This window comes from Polyergus mexicanus, unplaced genomic scaffold (genome assembly GCF_030449975.1).
Source record: "Polyergus mexicanus isolate NDT 795.1 unplaced genomic scaffold, iyPolMexi1.0 SCAF_3, whole genome shotgun sequence".
NCBI lineage: Eukaryota > Metazoa > Arthropoda > Insecta > Hymenoptera > Formicidae > Polyergus > Polyergus mexicanus.
In genome coordinates, this window is record NW_027223323.1 from 4,314,307 (window position 1) to 4,335,508 (window position 21,202).

Sequence of the window (21,202 nt, forward strand, 5' to 3'; positions counted from 1 at the left end):
AGCCGCCGGGGAACGCGTCGAATGCGAGATAAAAGGAAGAGGAGGAGGCGGCGGGACCTATTAAAATAAAGGAGAAAAACAAGTTTCGAGATAGTTGCGTTACGAGCGACGGGGGACGCATAACGATCCGTGCTCGGCGGTCTGCTGAGTTACGTCGCCCACCGGCAAGTTATGCTCTCTGCTTATCTTTCGAATTCCGCGCTTGTCCTGCAGGACGTATCCCTTGGTGCTTTCAGCCCGTCGCGGATGCGAGAAGCGGACTTGGCGAAGCGTCGGCCCTGATAACCCTCGATAGTATCGTGAATTTCGACCATAGGCGATAAAACTGTCTTTATTTTCTTTCTTCTTTTTTTTCTTTTTTTTAACAATAGTGATACAGTATTTAATCAAGAATAACAGAACATATCAATTAAATGAGCGATAAGTCTTATCTATTGATAAGTATCCTCGCACAAAGGCGTTATGATATATTTTAATTATCGATCAAAAGTTAGAATTTTATTTTAGCTCGTCGTTAATAAATTTGAATACTTTATTGCTTTGGACTTAAATATAATTCTTTTATATGGTCACACATATATCTGTATATTATTTATGCGTTTTGCTTCGCTCTTGTTAAATCTGATGATGTTTCTCCGAGAAATGGTATGCTTTTACTATTTACTTTCTTACTGATAAAAAATTTTGAAATTATTATCAAAACGCATGCATGATGTGATAAAAAATTACTACAATTGAGACTTCTATCGTTTATTCTATCGATTGACAAGAATCGTAACGGATTGTCCGATTTCGAGGATTCGTATTCGCAGTTCGCATCAATGGCGATTCACGGTATCCCGCGCGTCGACGTTTAACGCCGAGTTCATTGATACGACCGACGTATCGCGCGAGCGAGCGATTAATGAAAGCGGCTGGTACCTATAGTCGTCTGGTCGAAACGCGTTTCGTATACGATGGAAATATGTGAATCGGTGGAAACGGGGATCGTGAAGAGTGGCCCGCGTTCCCCCTAGGGGAGCACGGGGATGCGCGCACCGCTATAACATGTCGTGCGAGGGCACGACGGTAAAGAGAAAGAGAGAGTGAGAGAGAGAGAGAGAGAGGGGGAAGAAAAGGAAAAAAACGCGAAACGAGCGGCTGAATTCCGCGCTGGAGCCTCGTCGTCGGTGACCGTAGCCGCGCGGATATTGTTGGACATTCCTCGGGCCGTGCGAATGCGGTCATCTGAATGCCGGGCGCGTAAACCACGCCGAATGGCCCCGCGAGTCTGGGTCGTGTGGAAAGGGCAGGGATCGCGCGGGGGGGGGGGTGCAGGACGACGAACAGGGCGGTTAGGCGCGGGATACGGAGGAACGAACGAGAAGAGAGAGAGAGAGAGAAAGAGGCGGAGAAGATGGGTGTGTGTGTGTGTCACAGAGAGAGAGAGAGAGGGAGAGAGATGGTCGTATTGTGGAAAATCTACCCACTGCTGCCGCAGCTATGCCGCCAAATCGCGTTCGCGCTATTTTAATTAATCGCCACCGTCCGGGACGCTGATTCGTGAGAACGAGCGGGCGAATAGCGGTTGAATGTTTTTCAATGGGCCAAAACGACTCAGTAGAGAACACTCATCGCGAAAACATTCTCAATATCTCAAATAGCAAGGTGACGTCAAATGACATCTTGAAAACTTTTTTATGACATTTCTAACATTAATAAGACATCATTAAAACGTTATTTGACATTACCTTGCTACTTGAGACGCTGGATAAATTAGTGGAGTTTAATTCTGCATGAAAATTTTTTTTTTTTTTTTTTTAATAATTAAATAGATGATCACTCTGTATAGGGTGGCTATATTTTTAATGCGTAAATGTTTTCGAGAACGAGCAATTTTGTATTAAATATAGAAAAAATGTGCTATAATAAAAAAAGTCTGAATTTAATTGAAATTGTTTCACACGGTATCATATAATTTATAGAATAATTATAATTGTTGCCGAAAAAAAATAGCGACTAAAATTGAAATAATCGTTTCCCCCCCTTTTTCGTTTTAAAACATGCCTATAGCGCGCAAACAATCGAACTTTTTATGCGTTCATGTGAAAGATCTGGGGATGCGCGATAACTATCTTGGGCTTGGCTGTCGCCTATAATCCAGGCGTTATCCTGCAGCAGAGGCGGAGGCACACCGTGTACACGGATATCGCCGGGGCACACGGGACGCTACGTAACGAGACACGTCCGACATTTAACGGATCCAAGATATCCCCGTCGAATGCTTCAATCAGGGTCGACGATGGCGGCAGCTCGGTGGTGAGGGGGGCTGAGGGCTTTATACGTCACTCAGCGGATGTACACCGGGGTGTACCGGGTGCTTGCAGCCGCCGGTAAGTTTAATCAAACACAAGCGCAGCCGGTGCGGTGCGCGATGCGAAAGGGTGCGGGTGATGGCACGAGCCGCTATTGAAACTAGCGTCGCCGCCACCGTCGTTATCGTCGGGATTATTTCGCGGCAATTGAAAAATACAAAACGGAGAAGAAGCGTAGAAATGCGCGGTCGCGCGTTTAGTTTGCCGGATGTAAAGAGAATTCGTCTAGACGAGTCTTCGTTTCCCCTTAACGTTGCTTGTTTCTAGAATCTTTCGCGGAGATAACGCTGGGAGAGCGAAATATGTAATGCGTTGTGACCGTGATTAATCTTGGTAAATGGTCATCAAATATTGTCTAAATTTATTAAATTTTTAACACAGCTTCCGTGATGCTGTGCGTTTTTTAAATAGTTAATAATAGGACAAGATCTTCTAATTTCACGATATATTTTACATATCGAATACTATGGTATATGTATTCTTAAACAAAATTATTTTTTCTAGCATAATATATACTAATTTCTAAGTATTATGTATTTTAATTAAAATTTGAACAAAGAATCTTATTTAAATTGTTGCTTGTTTTTGAATCTTATATTAAATCAATTGAAAATCTGTGCGCGTGTGCAAAGTCCTTTTTTTTTCAAAATCAATAGATTCTTTACCATTTAACGTTTAGTAAATATTGCACGATTGTGGCACGAATATTGCATGATTGCAGCACAAAAAAAAACCCAAATGGATTTACTAATGTACCAATTTTGTCCGTGCGATTGCAAGAACCAATTAAATCCCGAACGTGCTTAGTTTTAACAAAACGTATAAATGTTCTAAATATATTAAAAAAAGCACACAGCACTTTTATTAACCACCATTTTAGCGAACTGCAGCCAAATATATGATATTGACGGTATAAAATTGTTTTGAACGTTTATTTTAGCTTGTATATATCTGAAAAAAAAAAAAATGATCCGTTTTCTCCCTTTGTGGCTTTTATATCTATTTTTCAGTCAGATCTAAATAACAAATAAATATATAAGTTATCGATATCGCGTGCAAAATTATTCATAAACCGTCGTTATCGATTCGATTATCAGCAGTTATTATCTCGTGCCGATCGAGAGAGTCATAAATTTCTGCCGTAAATATCTCCAGAATGATTTCTATAGTCCCTTCACCGGGATGGGTGTATCAGCTGGATTTCTACGATATTGACGATGGGTCTCCCGGCTTAATTACGAGCCCATGGTTTATGGCACGGAACATGCGGGTCAACGTTCCTGACATGTCACGACGCTTCGATAAACGCTTCGGCGCCTCGAGTACAACGCATTACATGCAATCCTGACTAATACACAAACTCGTACGATTCTGCCTCTCTTCCTTTCAATTTTTGTAGCAGAGTCGCTAAATTCGCCATACAGAGAGATTCAATATAGAAATCTACTTTGTTGCTTGCAATAAATGTATTTTTTCGTTTAGATTATTCTACGAATATCTAATATTACTTTTGCAAGGTTGTATAAAAAAATATATTACGATTCAACTTCAGCTTTATGAAGAAAATATATAGGATTTTATCGAAACTTTAGGAATAAGATGTCAATTTTACACAAATATTTATAGCGACATTTTTTATTTTTAAATTATACAAAGTTTAATGTAGCTTGCAAAGTTTAAGGATTAATTAGTACGGTCATAGTTGACTAGTCAAAACGATATGTAGGTCGGAATGGTAGAAAATTTCGCGGGTATGCTTGATGCTTTATCGTGACATAACTACGTGAGCGTGTATGATATCAAGCAGGCGTCTAACACCGCTCGTGATTACCGTCATAAAAATTTATATGCGTCGCCCATCGGACATCGGCGACGATATTCGCGTAATAAAGTGAAAACGACCGTCCGAGATTCGCGAAGGAAAATAAATCGGCGGCGGACGAGAGGGCTTCGGAGACGATCGCTCTTTCGTACTTCTCAGTCACCCGTTGAGCCCGCTCGGGGGTTGTGTATATCGCGAAAGTCTTCTGGAAACGATCCCGCAAGTCGTAAACAACCCCCGGAGCTCGTCTGGCCTTCCAGATATATGACGTAATATTTTTGTGCGTGACAGATCCCGCGGGCATTTCTACGGCCATCGATCGGGTCTATACGCATTACTCTTGCACGCAACGGTTCCTTCGTGTCTCCGTCGAATTCGACCAGAAATGAAGAAAAGATGTCATGCAAAGAACACTATTCAGAATATAATATATATATATATAATATATAATACATAATAATTATGATATAATATTAATATATATATATATATATATATATTTAATTATCTTTAATAATACTTGTGCTTTCTGTATTTTGAAAAAAATTGAAAATTTTTTTACTTTGGTTATATAAAAAATATTTTGATAAAGATAAAAAAGATAATATCTATTATATTTATATTTCTCACATGCTTTCTCTTTATAATCTTTGCGTTTACATTATGTTATTATATAATTTGAAAAAAGAGCGAATAAAAAGAGAGTAAATAAGACACGCCTGCCGTCGTGGCGGTATATGTCGGTAACAAGATATTGACACTGGCCGATAATGGTTGTTGGGCTAGCTGACGGGCGCAACTTGGCCGAAAAGCCGAGCGGCGACTTGAGAAAATGGGGTTGAAATTGGTGAGAGGAGGTCTCGGCTACTCGTCGATCGGTAGCACCTTCGAGATACTTTTCCGCTCCAGAAATCGTTCTCATCGATCGGTTCTCGGTATCGCAACGTCGACTAACTGGCGACACATTCCAACAAGATTCGAGAATCCAATTGTATGTGTTTGCTGTGAACAAAAAAAATCGATTGTCTTCGATTTCAGCGAATAGCATTGGAAAGTTCAAATTCGATTTTTCGATATTTTATGATTAGTAAATGCTGATAATTAAAAATTAAAATTATTGATTTTATTGATGCAAATTAAAAATTTGCGCATAAAATATTAAAATTTGTTATTTTATGAAGATCTTTAAAATTGAATTAACGTACTTTGTACTTACTTTTAACATTTCTATGAAAAATATATAGATGTAATAAAAATTACGTGTTAGAATTCTTGATTCAAGCTAATCTTAAAATTGAAGAAAATGACAGGATTTACTCCTGAATTGATTTTCACGAATATAAGCTATTTATATTAGAGACGTAACGTTGTAAAATAAGATCGACGATAAAGTCCAAGTCGAAAATAATATAATTGGAAGCTTAACGCGGCGAGACAGACGGAGCTTGTTCGATATACGACACTCATATTTGAGAGAAACGTGCTGCACTTGGAGGAACACGATCTTTTCTGGGAATATCGAATAATCCAAGACACATCTGCCGGTTGAACTGATATCCGTCTTTGTCTCCGCAATGGTTGCCGTGTGATTTATACGTTAGGATATTGGCTCCAAGATGGCGTTACATCTACAGTGATGGATCGGTACGTCTTCTGGTACAATCGCTGAGCGAAATCACGATTTTCAAGTTGTCTCGTTTATTTTCAATATACGGTTGCATGAATTATTCCGAAAACTAGCTCGCTTACTCTACCAACGGAGAGCTTTTTAAAGAATATATTCACATATCAGGGAAATTTTTCAAACGACATCTTCCAAGATCGCGAAATTAGCTTGCAGAAATTATAATACTATCGTTTGATAAAACCGGAATAGTTTGGCTTCTTCTCCGCTAAGTTCTTGTCGAACGAATAGATAGATCGTCGCCGTCTCCCACTCGAGCGAGACAATATTGATGTGCGATGAGTTCAAGAGGTCCCGAGCAGGCACCATGGAACAACTTGCTTGCCGCCGGCAGGACAAGTGTCCTCTCGTTTTTCGAGTGGTGATAAATGTGACCGGGGTCAGTGGCGGTTTTAAGACCGATTTCATCAACGGGATCCGCCAGTAACATCTTAATAGAATTGTCAGACGGTGAGATCTCAAAACTCCTACAACCGTATCCTAAATCTCTCTTCATAGTGTTGCGTTGTCTCGGAATGGAGGCGAAGCTGATAAATCTATCGCATACCATCGTGCTAATCGCTTTGTATTATTCAACGCATGAGTTATCGCGATCAAGAAGCTACATTTATCAAAGTGCGCGGTCTTATTGTTATTCTACAGCGTTGTCTCGCGGCTTGTGCAGCTTACACAAATATACGCTGTTGCATAGTTGGAGTTTCATACATGTTTCATCTTTAATACATAACTATGCCCAGGGAGAGTGTAGCGCATGCCTCGTCGAGTAGGCCCCGCGCAAAAATAATGCCGCTATACGCCCAGCAGCAGCCAGTAACAACGAGTGCAACTTTGTGCACGTGGCTGCCAGCGGCGGCGCGGGATATGTCCGGGGTGCGCGCCTTTCGTGAGAGCGCCGCATTTGCAAGACGAAACGGTTTCATTTCCTGGAATCCATTTTAGCGCCTCGCCTTCTGACAGGGTATTAGTAGTACATAGCTAACTCGAGCCGATTATACTCGCGTAAGCACCGGTGTCTCGTTTGTCGTCTTCATACTGGCTGCTATTTTCTCCGCTGGTGATAACCGGTAATGCATCGTCCTGCAATTTCCAATGCATTAATCCTCGATCGACGTGTGCTGCTATGCAGCAGTATTTCGCAACAACATGACGATAGTTAGAAATAGCTTAAAGTTTCGCTTTTGCTATCTATTATCTTGGAATACTTTTGCACTGAAGATTTTTTAAAGATTTTCTATATTTTCATGGATAAAATTTTTTTTTTTTTTGCACATCTATCGTTTCCTCAAAAGTTTCCTTTAGCTTTATCAATAGATATTATGACTCAAATTAATCTTGATTAAAATGATAGTTTATCGATTTTTGCATAACGAAAAGGAGGTTGGTATCTCATGTATCCTTAGACTTTTATTTTTTTATATTTAACTGCCAGAAACTTATTTTTGAAATGTACTATAAACTTTGAAACAATTTGGCAAAAAGAGCCAGAATTCCATCTTATATCATAATTTTTTGAAAATAAGCCGCTAAATTCACAAAGGAATAAATTTTTATTTTCTTATTAACATATTGTTTTCTTCACGTTATGATACGAATACTGTATTGTATACGAATATCGTATACTGTATACGAGAGAATGTACTATGATAGATAATTTTGTAATTCTTTCACGTAATATATTATGAAACAGCTCACGACAATTTGAGAGAGTGGATAGTCTTTGATATCGTACGTTTAATTCGAATTCTGAAATTAACATAAATTCGTTTCCCCGAAATATACGTCGGATTAACGCCTCGTCGGTTTTTTCCATCGCAATTTTTCGCTACTGATGGAAAGATGTGTGTTCTTTTTTTTTCCCGCAAGCAAAATATTCGCGGTCGCGGCACCGCCCTGACGCCACTGGACACGCGGCGAGTCCTCGTATTTTATGCAGTTCACCGCGAAAGCGACTGGCGCGCGGCTATAAACCGTAATGTATTAGCAGGAAAATGCAAATTGAGCGCAAAACCACGGTTCGAAACAATGCTTTTAGTCGCGGAGTGGGGATGTCGGTCGGAGAGCGGGCTCGTGTACGCGTGCGCGATACCGGCTACTTCGTAAATTAACATTAACCCATTATAAATAAACGGTAATTCAAATTAATGCTAATGCCGGGTCCGCGTTAAAACCGATAGAATTCGATGCAGGCCGAAACATTGTATCCTGTTTATCCGTTACCGATCGCTAAAATTCATTATAGAGTGTCTCAAGTATCTTCTTTCTCTCTCGATTGTCAAATATTCGAGACTGGATTAAAAAGAATATTGTTTCGCTGTAACACAAGTCATATTTTACTATGAATGCTTATTAATTAGAAAGTTTTGAATAATTCAATTTTTTAGATCGACAAATATATAAATGACAAGATTTGATTTATTATTTAAAGTTATAAACAAAGATTTTACATTTTATACAAAATCTCATTTAAAGCACTTTGTGATATAAAGATGCTCAAAGCTGAAAATATAATAATTGTTAAAATATAATAATAAAAAAAGTGGGAATTGTAGAATTGAAATTTCATTAAGAAGATATTAATTCTAAATTTGTGTGCGGAATCTGTAGTTGAGGAGACACGTGCATATGTTTGGATTATATACTTATATACTACTTATATATATTAATATCGTATACGCATCAAGTAGGGACAGTATGTATTCTAAACCTTTTCGGCACTTCAATCGTTTTAAATTTGAAACTCGGTTTCTGTCTCTCTCTCTCTTTCTTTCCCCCTCTTCCTCCCCGAATTTCTCGATAATGTGTCATACGCGTATTTTTACGTGGCAATCCACTGCAATTACGTGCGACTGATGGCAGCCGACATGAAATTGACGAGAAGGAATTGCGCGCATACGAGACGCGCGGTTGTGAACGGGAGCATGTGATATCGAATTTCGATACTAAGACGATTCGGGTGTCGTCATTGCCAGCAACGTTTTCGTATCTGACACGTTGCCTTGGTTCATTATACGGCGACGGCAGGGTGAGAAACGAGGAAGAAGGGAAGGGGAGAGAAGAGGGAGAAAGCTGAAAAAGGATAGATACGCGAGAGAAGGCAAAGATGAGATCGAAAACGAGAAAGAGGGACAAGGATGGTAAAGAAGAGGGGGGAGAGAGAGAGGGAGGGAGATCAAAGACATAAGATACGTTATCTGAATTCAAAGCAAACATTGTAACAATGTTTCGCTTTTGCTACCGCGTACATAACACAAGATATCGAGACATACGAGCACGCATGCCGTTAGACAGCTAATGCTGGTATCAATTTTCTGTGATATTAAAAATACCGCTTAAAAGAATAAGAAGGAGGACGCAACATGTGGCTGTTTTGTGGATGTGCGTCTAGTAAATTTTCATTCTTGTTACACATTTTTATAAATTTTTTTTTACATTTAAATATTTATGTAAATATTACAAAATTTACTTAATAAAATTATATACAGATATGATGTTATTGACGATTGCGAGTTTCACAAAAGTCTGTAGTAACTTGCAAAACTCTTCGTGCATAGTATGCAGCTAGAGTCAGAAGCGAGCAAGCTAAAATATATCCAGACGGGGAGAATATAGTTTTACATCTGCTGTAAGTGCGTATATTTCCAAATGTCGAAATGTCTACTCAAGCAAAGATCATCGTTGCATTTTGTCATATATTTTCTCCTTCTCCCTCTTTATCTATCTAATTCGCATCTTTTGGCGTTAATCCAGTTTTCATTCGTCGTAGCAAACGCGGTCTCGCACCGACGCTGTATAGTGTATACGAACAAGTTTGTTGGTGAAACGGCGCACTATTAAATCCTAACTGCGTTCGCGAGAGCGTGCGGGACGGCAATGCGCAGTGAATGCACACATTGAATAAATTAGAGAGCTGGATAAACACGCGAGGATCAGCATCAACGTCCTGCCCGTTGGAGAATGGTGCGCACCACCACCCCCGCCTCTCTTGGCCGCTCCGCGGTAGCCTTCTCGTTTAGTCATCCGCAGCGGCGTGCCGTTTTCGTCATTGTTGCTGGGTGAAGGAGGCTAACGCGCGTCTCTCGCCTGCGCATTTCACTATCTTCGAATTCAGAAGCGCATCGTAAACGGGCGTAGAATTGTTCACCCGCGTTTCATCCGGGCGTCTCTGTCTCGCGGAGCTTCCCCGCGTCATTCCGCGGCCATTTTTGAAAAAGTAACGGTATTACCCGGTTTACACGGTTCACTCGATGCGCATACATGCGCATGCATTTAGGCTACAAACGCAACGCGCAGTGCCAGGGGGAGAATTGGTTGTACACGTATAAACACGACGTGTGCGAAGTACACAGCGCGAGATTTACAATGCACGTGAATCAGGCATTTTGATTAACGACGAAAACAGCGATGCGTCAGTGCGGGTGTGCAGGATAATTTCTCAAAGCGATTATCCGCCCGTAGGTCGCGACGCTGTGTCTGATGAGACTGTACCTCACCGGCGGTCCATAGTATTTAGACCGTGGCCTAACCCGCTACAGGTCCTGGCACAGGGAAGGCCGGGGAGACGGCGGCGCGATGTAATTAATAGGGAACACAATGGCTGTCTTGCGGAGACCGGGACGGATGGGGGGGGGGGCGGTTTCGGGGGTGGGCGTCTGTAGTTTCGGAGGAGGCCGCCAAGGAACGCGCTGGTCGTAATGCGTCCTGACGGATGCCGGCTGAGGTAGGCGACGTCTCCTTGCGTGGCGGTGACTTCTGGCTCACAATAGAGTTCTCGTCTTTTGCACATTGTGCATCACGACAGCGCGTATGTATTAGAGCCTTGTATGAATTGCAATTTTTCGTCATCGTTTTCTTTTCTCTTCTCTTTATTCCGCTATCGTCTCTTTTGCGATCGCGACGCTAATTTCGCCTTTGAAAGTTTCCACGAAATTCTTTTGCCACGAAGAACGCTGAGACTCATAAAGTGATGCAAAAAATTTTTGATCGCTCAAGAATTCGCGACAAATTATTTTTTTTCTTTTATGTCGATAACTTATTAAATAATGTTATTTATGATCAATGACAGTCCAGATTTGAAAAAAGTCACGTAAAAATTTAAAAAAATTATTTCTAATGTTATTTACAATTATACATATAAATAAAGTTTATAGAAGTCGCGTGAAGATTTTTATTTATGAATAGATGCGCCTCGATATAAAGGACTCGCATGTTTCACATTCGTGTCAAATCTTTACATGTCGTATTAGGTTTATCGCGTTCCCATGCACTAAACACATAACTCGTGCACGCGACTTGCATCTTCGCTTCTTCGAGACGCGCTTACGGATTCAGGCATTGCGCTCGTTGCCTTATCGGCGCGCCGTGTTTCGGTTCTCAGTACTTATCGCGGTCACCGGTATACCGGTTCTGCGAGCGTTATCTCAACGTGCGGAATTAACCAGGCGGTGCCGATGTAAACCGTTCGTGGCGAAACAGCCACGGATGGCTCGGCTGACGGCCTCCTAATGGTAATTCTAAGCACGGGCCGACCTTCCCGCACGGCAGTTCCTCAAAGTCTCGGGTAGCTATGCCCCCGTACCAAGATGAATGTACGCGATGCGCGCACGAACCCGATGGTTGTTGCATCCCTCCGCGTCCTCCCTGAGGGCCGGCCGCGCCGCGCCAGTGCCAGACGTGAGGGTTGCTGCGGTCTATAACGGCTAAACATGCACGGCTGAGCACGGATAAATGATTCAGAGTTTTGGAAATATGGAAAGTGGAGTGGCTTCTCTTAGGTAGATAGGCAGGAAAGCGCGGTGGCGGAGAGCGGAATACAGTGGTTAGAGGTAGGCGCTTGCCTATCGGGGAGTAGGCCTGCGGTTGCCAAGAGTGCTCTCTTTCAGGATATGACCCTCGAATACGTTGTATACACCTTGCCTGGCAATGGTGGTTATTTCCATGATTTATCAAGGATCTGCGATGGAGTCGCAGGAGGCCTCTTTTTTCCCATCCAGCTCGATCGATGAATCCGATGTTACCGTACACGTGAAATATACCATGTTTTACGCCATTCTATAGATATCGCGAGATTCACGGCCGGTCGGATTTATAATACCGGATCGACAGCGTACTGAGTACGGAACTGGGATTGTATGGTCCGTCGTCGCCGAATATAACGAAATTTCACGACGGACCAACGATTTTGACTAATGGGCAGGAAATTGCCGGGTACTCTTCATAAATCAGACAGTCTAGACTTCGATTATGCGGTTGAAACGTTGAGTGCGAGTCGCTTATTGATCGTGCTCTCGATCATCGATGTTGTTATCGTGCTATAAACAGCCGGCATAATCGGAATTCGCCGATATGTTCAACCTGCGATTGAAAATACAGTTGCATATACCAATAGGACCTAAATAATAATAATAATTGGCGCAAAATATCACTGATACATTATTACTGATAAGGTAAACCATTATGCATTATAGAGACATAAATTATTCAAATTATAGATATATTTAAAACTAATAATAATTATGTGTATATATATATACAATATATATTTAAATTTATATATTATTCTGTAAAATATTTATTTTGGTTTGGTTATCTTTTAAACAAGGAGGAATAATTAATAGAAAAAATCACGACGAGTAATTTTCCTTATTACGTTAATTTCGTTTCTCTCTCGAGAAAATAAATTTTCTTTCAATTTATATCAACGCCGCCTCGCTGGCCTGGTTATGACCGACCCAGTTTACTGCCGGAGGATGATATTCCGTCGTTGAGCGCCTTTGGCTCGGTCTGATCCGAAGCTTACCAAACTTACTCATATCACGCTCTCCTTCCAGCCCACGTATATATGCGCATATATATGGGGGCTTGCGCCTATATCAGGTGGGCATTTACCGAATTGTAAATGTAAAAGTGGGCGTGGAAGCGATCGGAAATTAGAGAACATGTGGCAAGAGTTTTGAGTGTCGGAATTCCAAAACGTTCCGACAACTCTCGTCGGGCCTTGGAAAGAATTTGAAACTCGCTCGAGCTTTATATACGTACATGTCATGATATGCGCGCGTGTATGCACACATATGAGTGAATATAAATGTAACGCATAGCGGAAAATCTGTACTCGATATGAGCCGAGAACCTCTCTCTGACGCGTTCATATATTTTATATATTATATATTTTATATATCGCGAATAGAAATATGAAATAAAAGGGAAATATGTATTTTTATTAATTTTTTTATATAATGTATATTTTATATAATATATATTATACAGATATATGTATATATACATATATTTTAATAGATTCTTTATATTTTTATATTAGACATGCATATCATTTCTTTCCTTTTTCAATATATATAAATTAAATGTTATAAATTACATATTATATATTTGTTGCTGCAGATTTTCTCTGTAGAATTAATTTTGTATACAAAAAAAATTTGGCTTTTTTACAAAACAAATCTTTGCAGTATCGGCATTTTATTAAAAGTTTAGACTATTTGTAAAAAGATTGAATTTACAAAAAGCGGGACATATATATATATATATATATATATATATATATATATATAATGATACAAAGATATTTATATTTATAACGTTTGACAGATTATTAAATATTGCTCGAAAAAAGGTGTGATAATGTTCATAGAATAAACGCTATTATGATTTATTATTCATAATACGATGCATAATTCAGTATACATCCGAAAAACATTGTCGGCCCTTTAGTTAGCCTATGTAGGAGGCGGTCAACAACGTCACGTTTCCATTATGGAAATATCTAGTCTAGTTCAATTTCATTTTTGGTAAGCTCTGTTTGATATTTATTCAATTATTTTGACTAAGTACTGTATAACAGCCAATATAAGTAACGAAATTTTGATAGTATCCGTGAAAGCACTTATTTCTAGCTTTTATTATTGATATAGAATATCAATTTATAACTCCGTTAATAGTGATTACAAAGTATATGTACGGTATTTTGCACAATTATCACGTTACGTTAATTTTACTATATACCCTTTAATTAATAGGTTATTGCAAATTTAATCAATCATTGTATTATAAATCAGGCGGCTTCCCAACCATCTTGTTTGTTACATATATGTATATATATATATATATATATATAGAGTGTCCGAAGTCAATGGTGTAATCGAGAAGAAAAATTCTTTAGCATTTTGCAATTTTCGTAATAATTATTGAGAAATTAATTAAAAAAGATCAATCAATTCGCGATCAATAAGCATACAGTAAAAAGGGACAACCTATTGATGTGTGTTAGGACGCGAGAATCCATTACCGCTCGTACGTAAACGTTGTTATTTGTAGAGCGTTTCTTCCAAGATCTCGTCGCGCGCCTAGCGATAACAAATTTTTGAGTTGTCTCCGGTCCGTTCTTTCTCGCCACGCGCTTATACTCACGCGAATTGGTCGATGTTTTTTAATTAATTTCTCAATAATTATTGCGAAAATCGCAAAATGGTAAAAGATTTTTCTTCTCGATTTCACCTACTCTACCTGCACACGACGGGCGGCGCAATTGACTCTGAACACCCTGTATAAGAATGGTTTTATATTACATACGAGCGAAAACAATGGAAACGCGCGGGTGCACATTTTGATTATAGAAAATTTCTATTAATGATTCGTATACCATAATTGGTGTATTTCATAATTCGCTGACGATGCGGTCGGGTGCGATTTGACTTGATATGAGAAAACCGCGAGTTTCTCTCTTTCTCTCTTCGAAAGTCAAAATCGCTCCGCTCGCTCTGCTCGCTGAATGGTTGCCATTTTTTTTGGCAAAATAACGTTAATTGATTGGTAATCGCTCGCGCATGGGTCGCTACGTCATCAAGAATGCATAAATATTTGTTGTTCGAATAGGGTGGGCCGTTAAATGCCGCCGTCATATTGTGGCTATACGGTTATTAAAGCGTCCGCAAATGCCGCGCGAGTTCGTGGCAGCTTTATTCGAATAATGAAATTTCAATCCGGATGCGTAAGAGCGGGATGCGTTAAAATGTTGTCGAGGGTTTGTAAAAATCGCCGACTATGTTACGTTATTTTAATTCTTGCCGCGCGCGAGCGCAATCTGCGCGATGTACGAATAAATTGCGAACGTATAGTATGAAGTTTTCATTTAATTCAATTTTATGCAGAAAAATACGCGTAATATCACAAATGCATTTCATTCGTGCGCACGCGTGCGCGAACCGTGATTTTTCCATATAAATATATATTTTTCGACAAAACTCTATCGGTGAAAAAATCATGGGCGGCTGTAACATCGAATCGGTTTTGGTTCGATACAAAAGTGGGATTTCGGATTTTATAGGCATCCTTTCAACAAAATTGAGAGAATTATTACGCGCGATACACGTGTACGTATCTCCGTCTGAGGGAACGCGCCGTTTCATTCGAATTGTTGCGTTGGCGTTGGCTCTGTCACCGATTGTTTTCGGATCGAGTGCCAAGACCTGTAGTCGTTCGTCCAGGCGAGAGCTTCTTCTACTTTCATACTTTTTTTTTTCTCATTGATTTACTATCCGTAATTTCGTTAAGAGACCACGAGTCGCTGATTTACGACTCGTCGAATGTTCTAATTCACTTTTCCACCCTCCACCCCCCCCCCCCCCCCGTTGCCGTATATTCGATCTCTCGCGCGATGCGTGCTTCAACGATATACAACGCTGTTGTTCGCGAGCGAAGCCCGTGAAGATACACTCATCGTTTTGTGGCGCGCGATCGTTTCCGTCTTTCCACGTTCCCTGTGTGTATGCACAGTGTACGTATCTGGATGCGTGTGATGGGGCGAAAGGAGAACGCCCGGTAATTGATTGACTCTAATCCCAAACTCTCGTGCGCATCGGCAGTTACGATGTAACGCGACTTTACGACTTTTGCAATACGCCGTCGTTGAACCGGCTTCCACGTGTTCTTAGAGTTAGAAGCGTGACGTGGCTGGTCGCGGAGGGAAGTAAACGCGACGGCGATACAAGCGCGATGAGAGAGACGTGCGTATTACGTCGTATTTTAATTAATTATTAAACTCATCGGAAGAAATCGCTCATTCGAGGATCCGGGGTTACTTATTCAAGCGTTAAACTTGAACACGTTCGCCCTGTTCATTCCATCGACGCACTGAAACGACTCACGCGGCCTCGTAAAATCACGAATTTTAATACGGAATCGACTTGCAAATATCGCGAGCGGCAGTGATTACAACATTAATGAGACGAAGATAACCTTCGCCAAGTGCGGTCAGACTACTTTCTATATCTTGACGACGATGACAAAGTTATATTTAAGTAGAGATATATAAACGACCGAATATTACGTTTCACGTCGTAAGTATGCTCGTACTGCTCGGAGGATCAAGTTATATTATAATAATTAACGAGGGAAAGAGATATATCGTGATGCGCGCGGAAGACCCGGCGGAAGCAGTTTCAAGTCAGATCCTACTAGAACCTAGAGAAGACGCGCAAAACATTAAGCTGCCTCATGGTACGTTGAAGATTTCCTACTTAGAGAACCGTGCTCTCCCTTGAGAATGCGATGTAGCAAATAATCTCAACTAATTCCGTGCTAATTGATTATTTCTGTCTCGATAAACCAATCTTTTATTGCTTATCAAATTACAAGTTTTGATTGAAACAATTTATTACAGATTTTATTAATTTATACAGAATCAAAGATACTTTAAATTATTTTCTACTCGAGTATTTGACTTCGTACATTAAATATTCTCTTTCCAACGTCGAAATAGCGCTGAATTTGAGATATATACAACCTTATAGATATAATCTTCGTTTATGAATTTTCTTATATCTTTGGAAAAATTCTACAGAAAAGATATAACTTTATAACAAATTATTAGAATTATGAAATTAACGAAGAAGAATTTTGTATATATTTTTGCAATTATCCTGCATTCAAGAGAATTAATTTCAACGCTTCAGATAGATACGCAAGCCGAGAAGAAAGCGACGAAGCGACAAATAATTTTCGGAACATCGCTGGCTGGTAGCATCTTGCTGCATCTGTTTGCTAATGCGCGGCGCTAATCCAGCAAATCCCGTGGCACCCTCGCGCATTAAAGTCGGCCTTAGATGAGCCCCGAGATGGCGGAGGAGGAGAGAACGAACGCGTGTTTAGCATGACAGTCTCGATAGTAAAGAGACGGAGAGCAAGAAAGAGACGAAGAAAGAGAGAAAAGGGGTGGTAGATGGGTTTACGCGACTAAAGGGCGAAAAGGGCGTTAGACGGAGGAACAACGAGGGATACGGCGCTTGAGATGGTTGTGTGGTAATACTACTTGGCGATGAGGCTAATATGCATTTACTCGACCCGACCAAGGTTCACTTAGATCGCATTGCATTGCATTACCCGGTATTACAATGGTGCTTCGTCTCGTAACGGAGAGGCCGACTAGTGGAGAAGGAAAAGGGAGAAGGAGGGAAAGGTAAAAAAGGAAAAAATGAAGCCTCCGGCTACCTCGTGCTACTATATTGTCGGTCAGCGTATCCTCTGACCTTTACGTTTTGTGATCAATGTGACCAATACCGTCAAAGGCAAAGGGGTAACGCATGCTTAATAATTTACGTGGCACAAGTGGCCTGGAACTTTCCCGTGAGTTATGTCATACTTGCGTATGCATTCTCGCACGCGTGGACACTAAACCGTGTCTCGACATATCCATACATCCACACATATATACATACATACATGTATACATACACTTATACGAATTGGCTGGCCAATACTAGCCAGTGATGCCGTATTTTCATGTGTATATGTATGTATATATGTATGTGTGTGTAGTTGGAGAGAACTGCCAAGGTAACAGCATCCTACGTGCGTGAATTATTGCACGTAAGCTTTCTAGGGCATGCGCGCCTGCTATCGCAGGGTTATATTTTTTCGGTGTCTTTCCCGGCGATGGTGTCTTCGCCACTACCGGGACACGTCGGACTGGTTGGATGGTATATATATATATATATAAACCGAGTATACACTATGTAATACCGTGACAATGAGAGTAGGTTCGGCGGAGTGTGCCCGTTATAAATCATGCGTGATTTACATAACTCGCTTATATCGGGCGGTGAAAAAAACGGACTGCTGGCTAAGTTCGTAATTCCGCTGCTACCGAAAATGTTGCAGTCTCTGACAACCCGAGAACATCAGATATACATACTCCCAATAGGAAGAGAAAGCCGTGATTAATTCCCCGGCGAGAGTACTTTCCTCTGAAAAACGGTTGCGTTCCATCTCCCAGTTCTGAAAACTGTTAGTTCTCTTTCGCATTGCCTGATTCGTGCGTGTATCGGTTTGCATCAATAAAACGCTCTTTTATCTACACGGTGTCTAAAAATTTCAAATAATTCTTTTTATACTCATCGATTCTTATGTCGAGCAATTTACAATTGTCTTTTTACAAAAATGTGAAGTTATCGTCGATTTTTAAACAGAGATCCTTGAAAATCTAGAGATCTAAAAATTAAATTGTAGATGAGAATAAAAGCGAATAATGAAACATTATTATTCATTCAATTTGCGCCTTATTTGAACAAAATCTCAATTTTAAAGATTAGATCTAAAAAGTTTAAAGCTGTAAAAGAAAATAGTGATCGATTCAATTTTTGTTATGAAATTATTTTGAATTTATTGAAGAAATTGTTAAACATAAAAATTTAGTGAGACACCCTATATAGAAATACCGATAATACCGCTCGCACTTTTTGTCCTAATCGTAACACATTATCTACGGACCATAGCGCACTTTTTGCAGATCACATTTCGCATCTCCGTCGTTCGGTGAGAAATTCGTACACTTTCGGGCAATTTCCTCGCAACTATAAATCAACGTCGTCGAGTTTATCGCGTGTACGTTGAGCGTTGTCGATGTCGAACATTCTTCTCACCTTTCTCGCCATGGTTTCATTATAGCGAAAAATATAAATCAATAAGATTTACAGGCGGAGTCGCTGCATGTTGCATTGAGCGACACGTCATTGATCCACCAATATTTCGAGATTGACGTAACAGCAAGCTTGTCCCGATATCAGCGGAATCGCGAAGGTTGCGCAGTAAAATTACGTCGTACATTATTAACGTGTATTGCGTCGATTAGATACTTAAAAAAATTGAAATGTTACGAATGATATAAAACGATATAAAAAGCACGCTTATAGAAAAATTGAGTTAGCGTAATTTTATGTAAAAAATTTATTATAGTGTCTTTATACGCGCGAACAAACCAGCGTGAATTTTTATGTAAATTTTATGATATCACTTTCAATACTTGAATTCTATACTAAGGGGATGAATATTCGTGAAGAGGTGTTTGTTTCATCCCGATTCATTCTCGCGACAGCATTTCAGCCTGGATGTGCGAGCGAGGTAGCTTTTAAACAGAAACAAAGAGCTACTTCACCGGTCGGCTGAACGTTGCGAGCGTAATACTTGGGCAAACCATTGTGCCGATCGCGTTTTTCCCTCCATGAGATGGGAAAAACGATGTTTTCTTTCCGCCCCCGAGGAGTTGCATTAACCTCGCCCACCCTCGTTTTCTCCTTAGAGAAGAACGGGGATCGATAAGCGTGAAGCCTGGCACATATGTTCTAACTAAATTTGGAGATACGTGCACCCGATGTTGCTTCTCATGCGTATACATGCAGGCACCGTGTTTCTGGCAACAATGGCAGCGCCCGGTAGTCGCGCAAACCGTGATGTTTAAATGCAGGTATTTTGCATCGCGGATATTCGCATTTATAGATATCAGCCTGGTTGGGCTGGTAGTTGTCGTTTCAACGAGGCTGAATATTGTAACATAGGAAATGGAACGAAAAAGCTTGTCACACGTGCTCGCGCAACGCGATGTTCAGAGAGAAAGAAAGAGAGAGAGAGAGAGAGTGAGAGGGGAAGGGGGAAGAGAAGAAGATACCCAGATAAATAGACCGTCGCGTTTCGCGTACCAGTCGAATGTTCTCGAAAGCGCCGATTTTATTGTATACGGCGAATAGAGTCGCGAATCTCGTTTCCGCGTGTGAGGCACTTGCGTGCAAAAATGGAGAGTCACCCACACATAGACGCGACTCACCATTAAAGAGGCGTGCACATTTGCACGCACTCGGCCAAGTATGCGACGTGCTTACCAGAGAGGGTCGACATAGTACGATGCGATTGAGTATCGCACGAGGCGATGACTCAGCTCGCCAACCCCTGCAAGACAGGGGTTAGCGAGCATTATGCCAGGTACCCTTTTCAGCGCTGCTATAGCAAAAGCGACGGCGCCCATAAAAGCGGCGTAACGCCGATTGCTGTGATATATTTTTATCGAACGCGAGCCGAAATGAAAGATCAGGTCATGCAAACGCGATTAACTTTCGTATTTAATTGATCAGCGTACGCGGTACTACGAGTTAATATATCACCGTATTTTTCTTTCCTCTCATTAATCTGATTTACGTGATATAATCGTATTAAAAAGCTGGCATACGGCTGTTTCATGAAATTATGTTATTATGCAATTGACACTTTTCGTAGAAAAGTTATCTCATTTAAAAGTATTATACTTTTCGTTTTCAAAAAAGATGTTTTATGATTTAAACTGAAATTTTAATTTCTTTTTTTTTATTTTTAAATTATATTGTACGACTGTTATCTCTTTTCAGAGATGTCGTCCATCTTTCGTTTCTAATACTATCATGCTCGATAATCGCCGCCTTGGCATGATTCGAAGATTCGTACTGCCAGAATCCAATTTCGATGCGAATCCGGGTGAATGGGGCATCAGAGATTAAGGGCGGTCCGTGAAAATGGATGGCGCACATGCTACGAGGGATGGTGGGTAGGCTAATAAGAGGGAGCAAAGACGCCCTCGCTTTGCCCGGCAAGGTCTCGGCACGGGGGAAAATGCGCCCCTCGTGCACAGAGATGGGGTGACGTCGTCGCAGGGGCGGCTCGCGGGACAAGAGGGGTAAGGTATACGTTTGTATGTGTTTGCGTGGATGTATATGTATGTGCGTATATATGTAATTTCCCCGTGGACGATGGCGTCAGGGTGTGCGGTGCCGATCGGGCCGAGGGTCGTTCAACCATCAGTGTTGTCTCGTGTCTCGTGCAGCGTGTCGTAGTTCTGTTGTTCTCTCGTGATCGTGAACGTGCTGTACTTGTGATCGTTTTAGTTTAGGATATCATAGGTAAAAGCGACCGATCGCCGTCGGCGGACGGTCACGCGGCGGTAGTAATCTGCGCATCTGTCATCCGAACAGAGATATTCAACGTGATAAACTGGGTCTCGGAAACTAGAACAGCTACGTATACGAAATTAAG

At 40.8% G+C, this 21,202-nt stretch overlaps 1 long non-coding RNA gene across 2 annotated transcripts in view; it reads left to right on the forward strand.

Annotated features, from left to right (window-relative positions):
- The window catches only part of LOC138944946 (uncharacterized), a 54,305-nt gene extending 33,587 nt beyond the window's left edge, over nucleotides 1–20,718 (forward strand). For both annotated transcript variants that reach the window (XR_011448895.1, XR_011448896.1), the window contains exon 3: nucleotides 20,542–20,718. This is a non-coding gene — a long non-coding RNA (uncharacterized lncRNA). The remainder of the gene's footprint in view (nucleotides 1–20,541) is intronic.
- The last annotated feature ends 484 nt before the right edge of the window (nucleotides 20,719–21,202 follow it).